Source organism: Sylvia atricapilla, chromosome 2 (assembly GCF_009819655.1).
Source record: "Sylvia atricapilla isolate bSylAtr1 chromosome 2, bSylAtr1.pri, whole genome shotgun sequence".
NCBI lineage: Eukaryota > Metazoa > Chordata > Aves > Passeriformes > Sylviidae > Sylvia > Sylvia atricapilla.
The window spans coordinates 39089059-39107836 of record NC_089141.1 but is presented as its reverse complement, the minus strand read 5'-3'; the positions used below and the strand labels follow the sequence as shown (position 1 = coordinate 39107836).

The 18778-nt window shown below is 38.4% G+C and overlaps 1 protein-coding gene and 1 long non-coding RNA gene across 9 annotated transcripts in view; one reads left to right on the top strand and one right to left on the bottom strand.

The window, feature by feature from the left end:
• The window catches only part of LOC136357581 (uncharacterized), a 391604-nt gene extending 387381 nt beyond the window's left edge, over nucleotides 1-4223 (top strand). The window contains exon 3 of the long non-coding RNA XR_010742914.1: nucleotides 4211-4223. This is a non-coding gene — a long non-coding RNA (uncharacterized lncRNA). The remainder of the gene's footprint in view (nucleotides 1-4210) is intronic.
• The window catches only part of YAP1 (Yes1 associated transcriptional regulator), an 88332-nt gene that overhangs the window by 54540 nt on the left and 15014 nt on the right, over nucleotides 1-18778 (bottom strand). The gene's annotated exons all lie outside the window — the stretch shown is intronic.

Genomic DNA, 18778 nt, shown 5'->3' with positions numbered 1-18778 from the left:
CAAGTGGAATTCACATATCACACCATCTTAATGAAGACTAAAATGAAGCCAGCTAATCAGGATTCAGGTTTGCAGCACTATCCAGCTCCACAGTAGTATCACAACAAAGACACTTTTTTAGTTTCAGGTCTTAAAGTTCAGTAATTAAGACATCTTGAGATATCTAGCAAAACAATCCCTGTGTTTTAGATGGCTGATTAAAACACTCCGCATTTTCAAACCTACCAGTCCATAGGTAGCCACAATTATTCAGGTATTTCCTATACATAAAACATTTAACCCATAGTGTATACACTGAAAGCTCTAAGCCACTTCAGTCCTAGAAAATGGATTCAGTATTGGTCCAAGTAGTGGAAAGTAGTATAAATTTTGTATACTGAAGAATGAATTTTCTGAGGATTCATATTTTGGGGATACAATTTCATACCACTTTCCAAATAAAACTTTGATTTTCACCATTGCTCAAGAAGCTTTCTTACCACCCTGAAAGTCAAGCCAGGCTCTTTCCTCTCTATATAACTGTAGGTGTCAAGTTCTGTCTCTACTGCCAGCACCCATATGTTTAGACAGATGAGGCCAATTAAAATTCAGCCAGTGTGTTTGATGCTGAACCTTTCTCCGCAGCTGTTCTGAGTTCACTATGTTACAAGGAGTCAAAAGTACTTCCAGAACAGTGAAGATGTACAGCCCCACTAACTAGGTATGTCAAGTTGTTTAAATACTTTCAATATTTAACAATATCTAGTAAGAGAGGCTCACAGTACAGCTTGATCTTCCTAGGTGAAATCAACAGGCTTCCTCTTAACCAGCTGCCTCTGTCCACAAAACATTAAGAAAAACAAACCCTCTTTATTGGGACACAGCAACAAAATACTGAGAATGCCAAAATCCTGAACTGAAAACAGTAAACCATATAATTTAAGAAGGAATATTATAGTTCATATAAAAGCACAGAAGTGTAAATGGGATTTTAACCCAGTTACTTGTTCACCTGTAAAAAGATGTAATGAAAGTAGAGACACCTCATGGTGTCTCCAGAATGACTTCAACAAGTTTAGATGTAGATGCAACGAGAAATCCATACAAATAGCCATGTTGTAATAAAAAGTAAAAAGTATATGTAGGAAAGAGCTGCATCTGATCATCATTAATATTTACTGGAGAAACTTTTAAAGCGATACAAAAACACAATACCAAATTCCTTTTCTCCTCTTCGGCAGGAGGGCTTTTATCACCAACACTTGCTATTTTTTTGTTTGCTGGTATAAATAAGGCATAGCAATTCTGACGAAAAGCTTTATCAAACTTCTCAAGCCTCTTTAGGGGTGGGCCACAAAGGCCAGCACACCTGACACCTACCAAACCCAAACCTTCCTCTACTCTCATAGAATTGCTGGGTACACAGTGTGATGGCCAGCAGAAAGCACAGACACCAGATCACCTGAGACATTTGCAACACTAACACATCGCTTAACTTTGGAACTTTACGTGACAATAAAACCCCAGAGGAGAAAGAACTAGGTCAAGAGTCAATAACGTGATATTTTGCTACCAGGCACATATTGGACTCCCTCAGTACAGAACAGAAATTCTTATCTTTCTAGCTGATGTTGCTATGCAGACAAGAAGCCTCCCATGGTATAAGCCGTCGTGATAACATTAAGGCATTTCTCCTGCTTTTGTTACTCAGGCAATACAGGGCAAAAAAAAAAAAAATAATCTTTCTTATGTCACCACCTACACAAACCACACCAGGAGCTCTGCTGATGTCATCACATTTTTTGACAAGTATTTACTTCATAATTATATTAACCCATTCCTATCTAAGGAATTAAATATATTATCTGAAAAATGTGGAGCAACATCAGCTTACTGCAGCTTCTGTGTTCTTACAGTCCCCACAGTTAAGAGGAAAGAAAAAGCTTTGATCCAAAACACCTGAAAGTAAATAAACCAACAGTAGACACTAATAAATAAAAAGCCCTCTCCGTAAGCAGCAGTAAGACCAAGACACCACTCAATTCTGTAACATGGGAAAAGGCTAAAGTTTAGGACTACAGTTTTGTAAGTTTTTATGCTAAAGGTTCAGATTGCTGTAATGCTTTAATAATGACACAACTGGGCCAAGGAATAGATGCACTATAACCAGCCCCTTTCTCCTGTAATACAGAAAGGACGTCCAAGACTGTTTTGGAAAGCAACTGCCTTCAAAAAACAGACTTTATGAAAATGCTGAGTAATTCCTGATACAAGACTCAAGCAGTATAAGAATCCTTGCACTGGTTGTAGGACCAAGCGTCCTATACCAATCCTGCAACTGTACAGAAGGAATATATTCAGACCTATTGCCTTTTTATGAGCAAGTTACAGAAAAATTACTAAAACCAGCTAGAACACCTATTGTTCTTAAAATCTGAACTGGAAAGAGCTTCATGTATGGCAAAAAGCTTAAATGTCTTATTTGCACCTGAGTTTCATTTAATTTTATGACTTATGACATAACCAAGAGGTCAATAAGCTTATAATTTCCAAATTAACAAAAAATCCCCATAAATTGACATAAAACATAAAAGGAAAATAATTTATACAAAATGGGGATGAAGATCAAAATAATTCAGTTTTACATTTTCCACTGGAGTAACATGGATGTCTTAAATCCTCAATTACGACGCATGACCTCCAAAGTTAGGTTTTTAGCTTAAGCAGACCTTATTTTTTCATTTAACCTATAAAAACCAGTAAGCCTAACACTATGTTGTTAAAAGTTCACAGTATTTCTTGGAAATGTAAATTATGACATAATATAAAAGTGCAACTTCCAAGACTTCTATACCAGAACAACTGAACCAAAGCAATCTTTGCTACAATTCCAGACTTCACATACACCCACAGAGGTAAACCTGATCTAATAAAAATTGAAAACCCCTTTGTTCCTGATATTTTAAATACAAAGTTGTAAGAGAATGCAGAGGTTTTCCAACAGGAAAGGGGAGCAGCACAAAGAAAGCAACAAAAATACACAGGCCAAAATGTTTGCTACAAGGTAGCTTAGACCAGTGGTCTCCAAACTTCTTTACCACAAACCTTATCAGTAAAACAATTTTGAGTATGCACCCACAATATATGTACATTTATAAATAATATACATGTAATACATGAGGTACATTATAAAACATATACAGATACAGGAAGAAGAAAAGGATGTGCTAAAGATGAACTAAGCACTATTTTACTTCTTAATTTTTATTTATTAAGGGTCCAAAATACATTTTTCTTGCCCTACTGGACTGTCTTTCACAGCACTTGGGTTATACACACCCCATGTTGGAGACCACCAGCTTATACTGTCCACTAGATGAATGTCATCCTTCTGAAATGCACTCAGTTTCAGATCTTGGTCCTTTAAATGTGAGTTGAACAACTACTGGAAAGGCTGATGAGAGTTATACTTTAAATCAAGGCTAAAATCTTATATGTTTTGACTGTAACAGACTTTTTTTTTTTTAACAGGGATCACATTTGTTACATTCTACCAAAAGTTTTTGAGACTTCTAGAAGTGTAGGGAGGAGATAAGATAAAGCTGGCAGCATTTAACAGTGCAAAATACTATTTCATAAGAGGTTACATAGCTTCACCTTTCCAGCTGGGGAACCCATTTAGGTGCATTACAAGTATTACCCGAAATTAGAAGTCTACACTGAAAGCTACTGGAATTTCTGTTGCCTGTTTTCATAAATGCAAAGAGAAATCAGATCTGAGGTTCATGCTGAAGGAGATTCAGTCTGAATTAATTCTCCACCAAAAACAACAGGATCAGGAGGGGGGTGGTGAAAGAAGGAAAAAAGATTCTAGTATAAAGCCAAGTCCAAATCCAGAAGACAAAACAAAATCACATGCAGCAATGAAACCAGGCCTGATGTAAAAAGCACCATCCACTACAAAGACAACAGTTCCTCTGTTTGCTGCTTGCTGCAGACAAAAAGCCCTTTAGTTTGCTGTGATTTTAACATCAATTTACATCTAGAAGGTGACCAGATAGTGACTGATCACCTCTTTAAAACTATTACTTCAGAGGATGCTGACTTTAGCTTGAAGGATGATGCTCTAGTAAGGAAACAGCTATGATAATTTACAGAAATACTTATTTCTTCTAAATGCTGTTACTTTTTGCTAGAGCAAACAATTAGGTGGTGTATTCAAGCTATTGAGAAGAGGGTCAGGTTCAGCAACACTCTCAGTGATTCCTGAGCCACTGGGCCACAAGGTTCCATTTCTACATATGGATAAACAGAAAAAAACCAAATAAAAATCATGTGCCCAGGAAAGTCAGAAAGATGGACAACACTTTGAGAAAATCAGCCTTGCGTTGATCCAACACTCCCTTAGGCACAGATTATTAGCACCTCAGGACAGTCATCAGAAAGACTGAAATTCACTGTGAGTACAGTTGCCTAAAAAACCCTAGTAAAGAGGCAGGGGAAATTATGGCCCACTTACTAAGCTTACATTTGTTATGAGAGAGTGCTATTTATAATGTCACATGCTGAAACTTGTTCCCAAGCTAGCTAAACCTACATGCTTAATTGACTCAACAGACAATGCTGCATTGTTAAGACTAATCTCTTCCTACAGGCTACGGTTTCCAAATCACCAGTTCTGAAATCAGAAAACTTCAAAATACACATGCACATACAGACACACACAGTATGATATTGACTACCACTAAAATTCACATATCTATATGCAAAGAGAGTCATCAGAAAGTCCAAGTATTTTAAAGAACATAGGAGCCAGAGTTCTTAAAGTTGCCATTTCAGACATCCAAGATGAAAGGGACTAGGAAGAAAAAGCCTGGAAGCGTGTTCATGTCAGCATGGAGCAGCAGCTCTCACATCACACTAGATTTTGACTAAGCCACCTTATTAAGTATTTGTTTCAAGTTACTTCCCAAGAGTAAGGTTTCGGGAATTTCTAATTAGGTTAAAGTCTGACAAGTTCACAATTAAAAACCAATTTAAACAAAAATTACCCTGAATGCCACAAACAGACTGGATTGCAGGCTACCTTAGTTTTGCACAGTAAACAAGTTTCACGAAGAAATTCAGCCATGAAAAGGAACTCAAGTTTTTAAATATCTGCATACAAACTATCAAAATAATTGCTGAATTTTAGGAACTGAAGTGATATAATTACTATTGTTTTGAAACAGCAAATTGGTTCAGTTTTATAACCAGCTTCAGAAAGTTGAATTTTGATATCCTAGGATCTGTTAAGCTCTTTTGATTTTAAAATATTCCTTCTGACTCCACCCCAGCCTGAAACGGATGAAAAGAAACAACCTTGAGAACAACACTACTAAATCTCAAAATTTCTTGAGTAGCTTTAGGAAAAAATAACAAATAAAGACAAAAATTAATTAAACTATGCCTTCTCAAACTAATGCCAGATGTAAGCAATTAGCAGAACTGAAGTCTTCATAACATCACTGAGCAACTCTGACAAGAGCACTTGAGTTTAAGTCAATCATGACTGGATGCTCTAAATGCCTATAAACCACAACTACACACACCTAACAGCTACCAAAATACAGAGACTGTAAGATAAACATTAAAAGGCATCAGTGTACAGATGTGCTTATATTTTTCTATACAGACCTGCTGTTTAATCAGTTTACCTTTGAAACTTTTATAGATAATATAATGAAGATTTCTATTTGAACTCCCTCTTTTTGTTGCTAGTATCTCAACAGGATAGCACTCAACAAGCAAAACAACCATCCTCTTTAAGCAACAATCCTTCACTGTAAAGATAGCCTCCAAAAGGATATATTTACATACATGCAATGTTTTTCAAATAAGATGATGGCAGGAATGACATGTAAGCACTGCTGATAAAACCTGTTTTAGATAGTCTCCCATATCTCATGTTTCATTGACTCAAGCTGAAAACAGCCTTCTAAAACATTGGAGGGTTAAGTTAACAACCATCATGGCTTTCCACTACAATGCATCTCCTAATTTCCCCATACCAGGAAGCCATCAGGTTTATACTGTGAGGATAAAACAGTTTTGCAAAAACAATGTATGATTCCCTTTAATCTGAAGGGGTTTTTATGCTGAAGGGGATCTCGTCCCACTTGTTTCACGTTTTTCTTATCTTCACAAAAACACCATTATTCAACCTGACTGTAAAAACTGAAAGTAAAAGATGTAGACAGAAAACTGCTAAATTACTTAAAGCATAAAAAATGGACTCTAAGCAGTCAAACCATGTTGGAAAGACACTCTTTCAATCGCCACAGGGTCTAATGATATTTTGACAAGACTGCAATTACGTTTCTGTTATAAGAACAGATCTTGTTCTCCATGTCTTGCCAAGATAATACTGCTTTTAATTAATGCTTTTGTTGTGAAGTGTTCCCTGAGGCAATAATAACTTTTATAATAATTTCAGTATGTAGCATGTATTTCCCCACACCATTTACTCAAAATTTCTCATATTTGGCCTCACAGATAATGCCCAGGCCTTTGCTTCCCAGAACACTTCAAAACATGGTTAACCACTGCCATGCTGAGCAAGACATTGTTAAAACATGTCTTCGTATGCTTGTTTTCCTCTGCTTCCCTCAGGAAGAAAGAAACACTACATGCCTATCAGACTGGCACAATCACAAGAGAACTAAATTTCCTTAGTAACATATAGGAACTCAGTCCCAGTTTTACTCTCAGGAAGCAGCACACACATCTTTCTTCTTTTTAAGTTGTTGATACGTGCTTTTAGTGTACATTTTAAAATGAGTTGCAACCACTGCCAAAGTGTCATAAGATGCTGATCTTCAACTCCATTTACTGATCACTAAACCTGGGTTAAAGCAGTACAAGTGCAGCTTTTCTTCTTACAATTCAATGTATAACCTATCTCTCAAATCTGTAAAGTTATGTTAAAGGAAGTTCCAAACCACAGTTTCAGCAAAAAGGCCTTTACTGAAGTTCTGGAACTACAGACACACATTTATCTGAAGCTTGAGATAAGCACAGTAATGGGTGGGAAGTACTATGAAATCCCTGTCAAGAAAACTGGGCCTCAGATTTAATCCACACACTACCTCTTTCTACCACAAACAGCTGTGAAGTAACTAAATTGGGTTTGATTTAAATGTACTAATTAATAAAAACACGACTGTTGAACTCCACAAGAAGGTGGGAAGTTTCAAACTAATTTCCATATGCCAATTAAAATTGGCTTTACAAGATGTTTTGATAGATTACATTGAGTTGTAAAGTCAGGAAACATACTGCTGGGACTCATTTTTATCTGTCACGTTCTCTGACCATTATCAAGAGAAGAAATTAAAATATTAAATCTCACTTCCAATGAAATATTTAAACTTTGTGCCTTTTCTTTCCTTAATTAAAGTGATCTCTGTATTTTAGTCGGTCCGGTTCTCCAAAGTTCAAGCACTAAAAGCAATAGTATGTTTATACCTTCAACAGAGGGAAGAATTAATGTTACAATTATAAACAGAACTACAAACATTATTTCCAACTACTTTCCATTACTTTTTTATTTCTCTAACAAAACAAATCTAATATTCTGTCTGATCTCTCAAAAGCAATATTCATTTCAGAGTCCTGTCCCCATTTCAGGCACAAACTGTTTCTCCTGCATGGTCATTGCTTGACTTCAATGGAAGTCAACATTTAAATAGACCCCTATTTGTTAATAATAAATGCACATATTGTTGACAGCAAAACTGACCGATTACATCCCAAGGCCTTTATCAAGAAGGCCAAACTAGGTGACAGATGTCTCTAGTGTTTCCAAATTCCCTGGCTGTAGCTGTAAAGTGCATCTATCTAGAAGGGCATCACTTAAATTTTTTAGCCAGGCTGGATTTGTGTTTAGTCTAAAATCTGATGAACTAGTCAAACCAACTAGTTTTGTGATTGTGATTCGCAAAAGCAGCCGGAAAAAGAGTTCCAAGGCTTTCAATGTAACAAAAATAAAGTTAGTTAGTATGAACTCTATTTAACAGACATAAAACCACTCACACACAGAAACAAAAAAATGAAATTGTGATTATGCAACTACTTTTAGACTCAAACCTACCACAACATTGAGCTTTTGCAATCTCAACTGCCAATTTCTTTTACACTGCTGACATATTTGCCCAGAAAATAGCGACTGATGGACTTAATCAGATATCAAATCCAAACCAATAATAAACACAGGCTTTCTTTATAAATGGCCAAGTTGCTCCAATCCATAGAGATCCACCAGCTACCTCTGAACAGCAGGCCATAAGCATTGATTTAAGAAATTATCCTTTTGACTCTTCCCCTCTTCTTTCGGAGGAAGCCTTACTGCATTATTCCTTTCCCAAAGTTTCTCACAATAAAGCAAAACATAATCTTGGAATTAAAATAGACTCACCAAACAGAAGCAGACTGAAAAAGAGTTGAAATATTAGACTTCTGGTAATCAATCTTAATACTATTAATAACAAATCATTCACTAAAGAAGGCAGTATCCAGCCCCTAGAAACCTGTAGATCCCTTTCAATTAACCCTAAACCAAAAAAGCTTGTATTACAAAACAGAGAAATATTAAAAAAGGAAATCAAATTACTGTCTCTCTCCTGGGTGACATTACCATCAATGGCATATCCAGTGCTACTAGAAACATAAAACAGCTTACAACCAAAGCATAAAAAAAGGCATAACTCAGAACTGAGATTTCTTTCTTTCTGATTTTGTCACACTGGCTAAGTTGTATAGTTATTGTGTAAAGACTATTAAAAACCACATGACATTACTTCAACTACAAAAATTTCCAAAATCAGAACTACCACCTTTAGATCTCAGGCACACCTGATAATTTCTACTTTCAGAGAAATTTCATGCTATACAAAGTCCTTGACTGAATTTACACAAAATATTTAACAGTGCTATGCTTTTTTGTTCCAAGGATGTGTCAGCCCTTGAGCGCTGAGAATTTTAATGGCACTTATTTCTTAAAATATGCTTTTGTGTTACAAGTCTGACTTCTGCTTAAAATCAAATTGTATGTATTTTGATCTGTGTATCTGATTATATTACACATACGGGAGAATAAAAGGTTCACAGATGAGTTGAATACATCCTTCTGTAATGAAACATACACTAAAACTATTTGCTCTATCCTCACGTAGTACGACAGTTAATTAAAGCATTCAAAGTTTACTTTAGTTTTACACAGCACAGTTAAACCAAGCTGGTCAACTGGAAGAACAAGTCATAAATCAAAAAAGGAGCCATGTTAGCAGGGAACAAGGTCAGTTTTTATTCTGATGTTTGAGATGAGCTGCAACTGCAATAACTATTTACATAAGGAATAAGAGATTTTAGAAAAGGATTGAATTTTAGAAAATCTATAAAATACTACTGTCTACTCATACTTTTAAATGTGTAGTAGAATATCTGCAGACAATGGTACAGGCTTGAATTCTTCGTAGTATCAGTTCTTCCAAGAATAAACCATGACAAATTCCTTTAATAGCAGACATGTACCTACATGTTTCTTGTTTTCTTGTTTCCCTACATCAATTCCTGTTGGTCTGACACTCAGTGTCCTTCATTACACTGTTTAGCCTATGGCGAACAAAAAAGCCATGTGTATTTTCTAAGAAAAAAACTGCAGCAAAAATCCAAATCCATCCCTCCTCTTAGACTTTTGTATCAAGCCTAACTTTACTATAGGACATAAAGCAGTAGCATTCTAACTTTGTCACTCAAAAGCATAAGAGATTGTACTGTATAAGCATGCAATTGTAATTTCAAACTGTAATTACTACTTAAGAGTGAGCTACATCATTACCTCTTTCATTGCTCCCGTTGAACAACTTTTTAATAATACAAGAAAGAAATGAAGAAATGCCAATACTGCATTATTTTTCAGTTCCTTTCTATTTCAGTCTCCCTCTAAACCCTCTCTCACATTACGCGCTGTACAAAATTTGAACCTTGTTCAAACTTTCAATTTTGCTGGTAAGTGTGCTTCAAGAACTTTCAACATGTTCAGCAACAAAAAAAAACCCAACCAAGAAACAAGAGTGTGGTGTGGATACACTTACAAACAAATTTTATGCATTTGCCCTTCTAAATAAAGCTTGCATTCTGTGATTCATTCTACTGACACAGACTTTCAGAACATACGAGATTTTTGCTTGCACAGGTATATTTACAACAAAAAGCTTTTGAGAACAGAAAATACTTGTTCTGATTTTACCTGGACCAGGAGCAACCACAGTTGCAACAGACTGACTACTTAAAAGTTGTGCTGCTAAGTACAATAGTTACAGCATTAAATATCCCATTTTGATCTAGTACAACTCACAGTATTTATCAATACCTCACTCTAGATCTGAACCACTTGGCTTTTGTAAATGTTTGGGTTTTGGGGTGGGGTTTTTTTTTTCCTCTCCTTCCATTTTATTTTTAGCATGCTTTGATCAAATTATTACTGAGTAGCTTTGTGCCAACAATGCAGATATTCTGGTGGGAGTCTGTTATAGACCACCCAGCCAGGATGAAGAGGCAGATAATATTCTGTAAGCAGCTGGAAGAAGTCTCACCATCTCTGGCCCTTACTCTTATGGGGAACTTCGACTTACCAGATGTCTGCTAGAAGTACAACATAGCAGAGAGGAAACAGTCCAGGATATTCCTGGAGTCTGCAAAAGAGACTTCCCTTACAGAGCTGGTGAGGGAGCTAGCTAAGGAAGGTGTTTGTCAGCAGAGAAGTACTGGTGGGTGGTCAGAGGCCATCCTGGTCATAGCACTCAGAAAATTACAGTTTTCAATTCTCAAAATAACAAGGGGCATCAGCAGAACTGCCACCATGGACTTTCAGAGGGCAGATTTCAGTCTGTTTAGGAGCCTGATTAAGAAAGTTACTTGGGAGGCCATCCTAAAGAACAAAGCAATGCAGGAAGGCTGGAGATTCTTCAGGAAGGAAATATGAAAGGTATGGGAACAGGCCATCCCCACGTGGTAAAAACACAAGCTATTGAGGAAGACTGGCCTGACTGAATAGACAGATCTGGCCAGAAGTAACAATAAAAACAAGAGTTTGCGATCTTTGGGAGAAGCAGCAGGCAACTCCTGCGGACTACAAAGATGTCATAGGTTATGCAAGGAGAAAATGAGGACCAAAGCACAACTAGAACTTAAATTGATTACTGCTGCTAAGGACAAAAAAAAAAAAAGTTTCTATGAATGCATTAGCAACAAAAGGAAAGCTATGGAGAATCTCCATCCTTTACTGGAAACAGGGAGAAGCATGATATAAACAAAGGATGATAAAAAGACTGAGGTACTTAATGCCTTCATTGCCTCAGCTACTCTTAATAGTAAGACCAGTTTTTCTCAGAGTACCCAATCTAGAAGACTGAGATGGGGAGCAGAATGAAACTCCCATAATCCAAGAAGAAACAGTGAGCTGCTACACCACACAAGACACGTGCCCATGAGGTCAAATGGGATCCAAACAAGAGTCCTGAGGGAGGTGGTGGAAATGCTCACCAAGCCAGTTTCCATCATTTACCAGCAGCCCTGCGAATTAGTGAGGTCCTAGCTGATAAAAGGTCAGAAAATGCGATCCCCATATATGAGAAGAGACAGAGAAGCTATGGGAGTACAGGCTTGTCAGCCTAATCTTAGTGTTGGGAAGGTCATGGAACAGATCATCTTGAGTGCCAACACTCAGCACATGCAGGACAACAAGGGAATCAGGCCCAGTGAGCACAGGTTTATGAAAGGCATGGCCTGCTTGACCAACCTGATCGTTTTACGTGATCAAGTGACCCACTCAGTGGATGACAGAAAAGCTGTGGATTTCATCTACCTGGACTTCAGTAAAGCCTTTGGCATCATTTCACACAGCATTCCCCTGGATAAACAGTCTGCTAGTGGCTTGGAGGGGCACATCGTTCACTGCATTAAAACTTTAATTTAACTGCCGAGATGTCTGAGTCCAGAGAGGAGCTATGAATGGAGTCACACACAGTTGGCACCCAGTCACAAGTGGGGTTCCCAATGGTTCAGTATTTGGGTCAGTCCTGTTTAATGTCTTTTCTGATGATGTGGATTAGAAGATCAAGTGTCCACTGAGCAGGTTCACAGATGATACCTAGCTGGGTGGGAGTTAATCTCCTGGTGGCTCTGCAGGGCAATCTGGAAAGGCTGGACTGATGATTCAGTTGGTCAAGGCCAGCTGTAAGAACTTCACAAGGCCAAGTGCTGGGTCCTGCCTCACATAACCCCAGGCAGTGCTACAGGCTGGGGGCAGTGGCTAGGAAGCTGCTCAGTGCAAAAGGCCCTGGGCGTGCTGGTCAGCAGCAGCTGGACATGATCCAGGTGTGCCCAGGTGGCCAAGAAGGCCGATGGCATCCCGGCCTGGATCAGCCATGGAGTGGCCACACCTCAAATCCTGTGGTCAGTTCTGGGCCCCTCCCTGCAAGAAAGACATTGAGGGGCTGGAGCGTGTCCAGAGAAGGGCAGCGGAGCTGGGGAAGGATCTTGAACAGGAATCCTGTGAGGAGTGGCTGAGGAAGCTGTGGTTAGCCAGGAGAAAAGGCCGCTCAGGGAGGAGCTTATCACTCTCTACAGTTGCCTGAAAGGAGGGTGTAGCCAGGTGGGGTCAGTCTCTTCTCCCAGGTAACAAGTGACAGGACAAGACAAAATAGCCTCAAGTTGTGCCACAGAGGTTTATGTTGGGTATTAGGAAAAATTTATTCACTGAAAGGGCTGTCACGCATTCAAATAGGCTGTCCAGGGAAGTGGCAGAGTCACCATCCCCAGAGGTATTTAAAAGACATGTACACACAGCACTTTGAGATGGTGAACACAGTGGTGTCAGGTTAGCAGTTGGGCTCCATGACCTTAGAAGTCCTTTCCAACTTAAATGATTCCAGGATCAAAAGATACTTGTAAATCAGTCATTAATTCAACTCAATACATTTCTTTTTACAGTAACTTTCTAATACCAGGTGCACAAAATTTACACTGTTAAAAAATTAAAATTAATCTTTTGTTCCCTCAATGAAAGTGAACTACAGTAACACTATTCATTTTGTGCAGATTTTAGATCCTGTTAATGGCTTGAACAGGATGAAATTCGGTTGAGCACCTGTAGGCTCAAAAATCAACACTTACATGCAGTGACAAAAATCCAAGTTGTCTTCCTCCCAGTACTCCTCCAAAAACCCACACTATTTCAGATCTCCCAGTTAAGCCAGAAGTTTTGGATAAATCTGATAAATCACAAGGAACAAAAGATTCTATACAAGGGCAACACAGTTTTATTTCAGCTTTATTAGCACATCATCTTTGACATGTCTCACATATCATGTGAGCTAACAGCTCAATTCAGTGTTCAAATTTTTTAAGAAAAAAACCAATCCAACCAAACCCCTCAAAACCACAAACCAAACCAAAAGAAAAAAAACAATCCAACCACAAAATCACCACACACCCCTTGCTGATTTCAGCTGAATTTAGTTCACACATCAAATCTGTAACTGCAGCAAAGCCAAGTTTATGCATATTGTTAAAATAAAACCAAGCTCACATCGCAATGAATTAGCTACAGAACACATACTGGATCACAGCAAAGCATAATACTTATCAAGCATTAAAGTATGCCTTTTTTTCTGGATTGTCCTTTTATTTTTAATTGCCAGTCCTAAGTAACTAATATGTGAATTGATGAGATTGGAAGAGTCACTGTGTCACCCTAGTCCAGTTTCTGTGAAGATGAATGGTGGTAACTCTACACAGATGGCTGCAATAAAACTTGAAGTCTACAAACCAGACAAACATGACTGCTTTTGAATTTTTTTTCTCCGTATGGCTCACTAATAACTCATTTTCCCCTTTTTTCTTTTTGCTGTATGTGAAGTTCATATTAAGCTACATACTAATGCATGGGTTTATTTACTAAAAAAAAAATCAAAACACACAAGAATGACCCCCCAAACCTCCATCGAAACCAAAGAATTATACACATTTTCCTATACTATTTCCTCTGTGCCCCACTGATGAACCACATGTTTGGACCAGAAGACTAACATTTGCAGTTAGACCCCAAAGCAGACCATCTCACACCATGTTTCAGGCTACTCCATTCAGTGGGACCTGTGCTTCTAAAAAACAGCACAATGAAAATTCCACAAACAGAAGATTATGATCACATACCTACAGGAGTATACACAAGAGGGATTGGGGGGGGCGTGTGTTTTTTGAAGCAAATATCTCAAAACACAATTTAAAAAATGAAATTCTGTACACTTTTTAAACTCACTTCTTGAGGACTGCAGTTGATTAGCTCTCTAAATTTTAGATTAAGGATTGTTATATTTGTTGAGCATCACCATAGCTGATATGATGTGCATAAAGATTAACACAAAAACCTAAAGAGGCCCTTTTCTGGAAGTTCGTAACAGAATCTGGATTCAAGACAGACAAGAATAAACATTATGTCTTATTACTCAATTACTCTTGCAATGACTGTCTTTAATATCCACAGCGAACTTATTAGAAAGATGAGTATCAAAACACTGCTTAGAAGCTTTGGTCAAGAATTTAGAAGTAACATTTCAATAAAGCCTTAAAAAAATGATGTTTTTTTCTCCTGTACATGTAGTTTATGTTCAGTCACTATGAAGTTCATTAAAATATTGTTTGATTGCATCACAGGGTAAGACAGTAAAACCAGCATCAGTTAAATCTAAAATCTATTTACTGCAGTCAAAACAAGTGGATCAAATACTCACTAAAGGTGCCCAGAACAAGGCAATATAGAATTCAGTAATTTGTCCACAGGAAACGGTAAGCATGTGATTTTGAATTGCAGAGAGCAGTACTGACAGTAAATATAAACAATAAGCAAACTGTAAAACAAAAAACTATGCACACTCCCTCCAAAAAAAAACCAACCCAAAATCTATAACCCACAACACAATCAACAAGCTCCTCCTCTAAACCCCCAATCCCACTCAGTACATCCCAAGTGTAAAAAAAATACTTTATGGAATAGAGGCTTGTTTTAACAAAAAAGTAAAACTAGATTCTGATGTCAGATGGAATGATTTCACATGCATCTCTCATTAGTATCATCACTGATTTGGGCTTAATTAACTCTCAGAAAGTGCCTAGCTCACTTCTTCCTCTGAACAGTCACACCATGACCTGGATCAGAGAATGAGTTTAGTTTTAAAGATATAATCACAGAAAAAGCTGATATATGGCTTGTAACAACTACACAATAACTATGCACAGCTTCAGCTACAAAACCCAGAGAGGCTGCCTCAAACATAATCTATAAACAAAATTTTCTTTCACTCTTCAAACTCAACCTCTTCTAACATCTTTAACCTCATTAGGCTCTGCTGTCTTCCCATGACTTTACTGATTCACATCCCATCTGCCATAACAAGTTCAACAACTGGAAGAGGAAAATTAAGACTGACTGTAGCACCAAGAATCAGGAAGTACTACTGCTGACAAGACCATGCCCATGTACCAGTGTGAAGAGCTCTGGAATCAGATGAGAAGTCAGCGCTGTAAGACTTTTTTCCAAAACCAAACTATTTTTTAGGACATGCTTTCCCCATGGAAATAGGCTTCTCTCTGCTCTACCTAGTTTCCTCTCAATTCTAGCTTGTTCAGAAACCCATAATTACAGTACACTGAGAGTACAAACACAGAGGATGATTTCATAGACAAGGAGCAATTTCTTTTATTTTGAATAGGATTCCCTGCTATTATGACTTAGCACTCACCATGTACATTTAAGAAGCCACGTCATATGCTGACTGAAATGCAGTTACTTCATTACACATCCAGTAACCTGTCAGAGTTTCATGAAATTTAAAAGAAATTGCATAAATATGATCACAACTGTGAGCAACAACCAAGAAAACTGATATATGTTAACCAGATATTCCAGTAAGGCAGATCCCTGGATGAATAGAGAGTATACAGCACAGTCATTTGGAGAATTTACTCAATGTAAAATGGTCATGGGATATCACAACAAAGGACTAACTTAAGAACATGAAATAGACTGTGAAAATGTAGGCTGATCCTGGTGGTCCACCAAAGCCGTGCTATCTCTCCTTTCCTCAGCTGGAGAGAAAATTTAACAGAAGGCTCCTGGGTTGAGGTAAGGACAGAGAGAGATCACTCAACAGTTACCATCACAGGCAAAACACATGATGCAGGGAAACAAGTTTAATTTATTGCCAGTCAAATCAGAGTGGTATAATGAGAAATAGAACCAAACTCTAAAATTTAAATGCCTTTACCCCATGCTTCTTTTTCCCTGGGCTCAACTTCACTTCTGATTTCTCTAGTTCTTCCCTGACAACAGTGCAGGGGGACAGGGAATGGGGGCTGCAGTCAGTTCATCACATGCTGTCTACTCAAGGAAAGAGCCCCTACTTCAGTGTGGGGTCACTCCCATGGGATGCAGTCCTTCACTAACAGCTCCAACATGAGATCAACCCACATGCTGCAGACTGCTCCTGTGGGGGTCCTCCTCACAGAGTAGGGTTCCCCTCAGGAACAGGCCGCTCAAGTATGGATGCCCCACGGCTCACAAGTCTTGCAAACAAACCTGCTCCAGTGTGGGGTTCTCTCTCCATGGAGCCACAGGTCCTGCCAGAAGCGTGTTACAGTGTGGGCTTCCCATGGGGTCACAGCCTCCTTCAGGCTGTGGTCACAAATCCACCTGGTCTGGCATGATGTTCTGCAGGGGCTGCAGGTGAATCTCCGCATCCCCATGGACCTCCATGGGCTGCAGGGGCTCAGCTGCCTCACCAGGGACTGCAGGGGAATCTCAGCTCCAGAGGCTGGAGCACCTCCTGCCCTCTCCTTCTGTGTTGACCTTAGGGTCTACAGGGCTGTACCTCTCACTCCTCTCTTCAGCTGTTCATGTTCTACACCAGTTTTTTCCCTTCTCAAACACATTATTCCAGAAGAACTACCTCTGTCACTGATGGGCTCAGTCTTCACCAGCTTCTTAGAGCCAGATGGCATTGGCTCTGTGAGACATCGAGGAAGCTTCTGGTAATTTCTCAAAGAAATTATCCCTACTGCTCCCCCACTACCAAAATCCTGCTATGTAAACCCAATACAGCAACTTCCTTAATTGCCTTTTTTTTTTTTTTAATCATAATCATAACCTAAAGATTTTTTTTTTTGCTAATAGAAAAACTTCAGGCCCTTGGCAAAAATCACTGAGTCCATCAGGAGCTACATTAGATAGATATTTTGCTGTGCTGCAGAGAAATCATCTTATGAAGGATCATTTTAATAGGAGGAAAGGGAAGATGTGGTATCTCCAACCTTGGATGTTTTCCAGACTTGGCTCAACACGTCATTTCTGACCTGATTAAGCTTTAGCAACATTTGTGTGTGCTTTCAGCAGAAGACTGGATGGATGGCCAACCTTCACCAAGTACTAGGTTGGATAGATAATACTAACAACACTAATGGCTATGGTTGTGAACTTCAGGGGATAAACAGAGAAAAAGCTCAAACCATGTCTAGATCATTTGTTGATTTATGGTTCTTTGTACTTCCAGTCAACTTAAGACCTGAACAATGCTGAACTGTCTATGCAGAATCAACCAACCTTTACTGGTATGAGAAAAAAAGCTTACACTGAGCTAATTACTCAGGTGTTTTTCAGACTCCAACAACTCTCACTTATTATCTATTTACTAATTTCTATACTTGAAACAACATATTCAATATCACCAAATCAGTTACGGATGAGTGACCAACCTAAAAAAAAAAAAAAAATCACAACTCTGGAGAACCGAATATTTCTCTTTTGATTACTGAACTGTTGTGCTGTGTAGACATACTGCATGACACACACAGAAAAATATGGTGTAAGCATCTGGTATTCAGATACTAGGAAGTAAAGCATGATATCAGGCAGAAGCAGTTTTGCAGCAAAAGTTAGTAGAATATCAAATGACAGTTCCAAAGCACGGTTGAGACTGACATTATTTCAGTATCACTGAAACTGAGTATATGAAGAAAAAGAAGCCATCTTCCAAATACACTGCCACTGCTCACTTTAATCACATTTCCATTCAATTCAAGACCTGCATACAATGAGTAGGTTCAGTACATCTGGTAGATCATTTAGTACATGTGTACTGTCACCCACAAAATATATTTTGTTCTAGAAATTATTCTTCCTTGGGTATTTTAAAGCACATACACATCATTTTATCACACCAGCATATTTCCATTTGGTTGAAGCAGTTCCCAAATATAAGCCAGACACAACTGCAAATGACATTTCTCTTTCAAGGTGAATCTACCAACAGAAGTATTTGCATCCCAGCATTTATACAGAAGACACAGCAACCACAGTAAGCATTAAGCTTCAGAAACCAGGGACTACAAGATCTAATTAGAAATAGCAAGTACTGTTGGGTTTTACTAAAACAGACAAAAGGCAGCTACAGGATGCGGATAGGTCCTGATATGACACGAAGAAACAGTTACCAGTAAGAAACTATAAAGCAAACACACAGCACTAGGAAAAAGGAATCAGCAGCTCTTGCACCGGAGGTGGGACTCTCTCGAACTTCTACAGGGGCCTATACACTGGAATCTATCCAAGAGAAAGCAGCAGCACCATAGTTCCCCAATGATACAAATTTACTTTCGGTCAACTGCTAACTGCGAAGAACTGGGGAGAAAAAACAGGTATATA